A 2,078-nucleotide genomic window follows, 5' to 3' on the forward strand; every position below is an offset into this window, starting at 1 on the left:
CCACAATAGTTGGATTATATGAGGAAGAAGGATGCATCAAGACTGAAGGAAGATTCATTAACAGCTAATCTATGCAGATAACACAACCTGCTGAAAGTGATAAGAACTTGATGAAGATCAAAGCCTACAACCTTCAATTAGATTACACAGTAACATATAAAACAAAAGTCCTCACATTTGGACCAATAAATAACATCATGATGACTGGAGAAAAGATTAAAGTTTTTAAGGATGAATTCTATTATCAAGGATGGCCAAAGACTTCAAGTACTGTACCATTCTCTTTAAATTTGCAACATATGCCTCCAGTAGGATGTGTTGCTTAGGATTCTCATCTTTTAAAGCACTGACATCGATACCAAAGACATAATCAGTATCCATGGATGCAGCAGTCAAGAAATCAAATGACATATTGTATTGGGCGAGACCTCTTTAAAGTGATAAAAAGCAAAGATGTTACCTTGAGGACTTAAAGTGCGCTTGAACCAAGCCCCATAGCATTTTCAGTCTCTTCATATGCCTGTGAATACTGGACAGTGATTAAGGAAAACTGAAGAATTGATGTCTTTGAGTTAACGGTGTTGACGAAGAAAATTGAACAATCTATGGACTGTCAGAATGAACAAATCTGACTTGGCAGAAGTACAGCAATAATGCACGATGCCATTGGAGATTCCATCACCCAGATCCATGTTCTGAATCATGGAATTTCAGGTTATAATACCAAATGGATCAAAAATATACCCCCAAGACTAATCAGGAAAGGAAACAATTTAAGCAACTTATAGCAGTTATAATTTTCTTTGGTAACAATGACAGTGCTTTAAAAGGTGAGACTCCTAAGCATCACAGCCCAATGGAGGAGTATGTGGCAAATTCACAGGGCATGGCACAATACTTGAAGTCTGCATCTGCAGACATCCTTAAGAATAGAATGATTCTCGTCACACCACCCCCTTTTTGTGAAACCACTTGGGGAAAGGAGTACATCATACAAGGTTGCAAATTAAATTGCCTGAACTTGGTTGTTAATGAATATGCCAAGGCCTGTTTACAAGTAGCCCAAGCCTGCAGGACTGTTGTACTTGACCTGTGGACCCTGATGCAGAAGGACATTCAGGATGTCTAATCCTATTTATCACCCAAAGGGAAATGAATTTCTGTTGTCACATGTTTGCCCTTTGTTGGAAAAGAAGATCTCTTCCCTGCCTTTGCTTCTTCCTTTATTGGTGGAACGCAGCAGAAGCCAAACCTGAACTAAGTCTTCTGGGAAATGGAGATCATTAGTTAATCGCAGAAAAACTCTAGGTAGGTTGTTAATTTACAGAATGTAATGTTGCCAGTGTGCAAGCATTCTAAGATTGTCACCCAAAAATAATTTTTTCTCAAGCTTAAACTTTTTCTTATGACTTTGGACCAAAAAAAATTCACTTTTGCCACCCATATTAATAAAAGTACAAAGATGTATCGGGGGGGAAAAAAAAGAAAGAATGCTTTTAGAAGCGATGATGGAGAGACTACCTCACAGGTGGTTTGACCAGAAGGGACTAGTCCCTGGAAAAGGACATCATAGTTGGTAAAGTTAAGGGTCAGCAAAAAAGGAGGAAGACCTTCAATGAGATGAGTTGACACAGGGACTTCAGTAATAGGCTCAAGCATAACAATGATTGTGAGAATGATGCAGGACCAGGGAGTGTTTCGTTCTGTTGTCCAGAGCTTAGGAATCAGAACCAAATTGGTATCTAACATAAATAACAACAAAAGTTCTTGAGAGTAATTTCCATTTAATAATCCGTGCTTGGACTGCTGGTGTGGCACTATGGGATAAACACTGGACTGTGAATCACAAGGTCAGCTGTTCAAACCCATCACTGCTCCTCAGAATCGACTCGAAGGCACTTAACAGCAATCTATGTTTAAAATAGGATTTTATCTTAACAAGGCATACACCCAGTTTAAGTACAGTAAACTCTATTATCCATTGTTTGTTAAATGTTAGATGCCACTGAGTCACTTCTGACTAATAGTGACCCTATGCACAGCAGAACAAAACACTGTCCAGTTCTGCACAATCCTCA

At 38.8% G+C, this 2,078-nt stretch overlaps 1 pseudogene; it reads left to right on the forward strand.

Moving 5' to 3' along the window:
- The first annotated feature begins 653 nt into the window (after positions 1–653).
- On the forward strand, positions 654–1,287 carry LOC102822131 (annotated as a pseudogene).
- Positions 1,288–2,078: the final 791 nt, after the last annotated feature.

This window comes from Chrysochloris asiatica, unplaced genomic scaffold, assembly GCF_000296735.1.
Source record: "Chrysochloris asiatica unplaced genomic scaffold, ChrAsi1.0 scaffold00017, whole genome shotgun sequence".
Taxonomy (NCBI): domain Eukaryota; kingdom Metazoa; phylum Chordata; class Mammalia; order Afrosoricida; family Chrysochloridae; genus Chrysochloris; species Chrysochloris asiatica.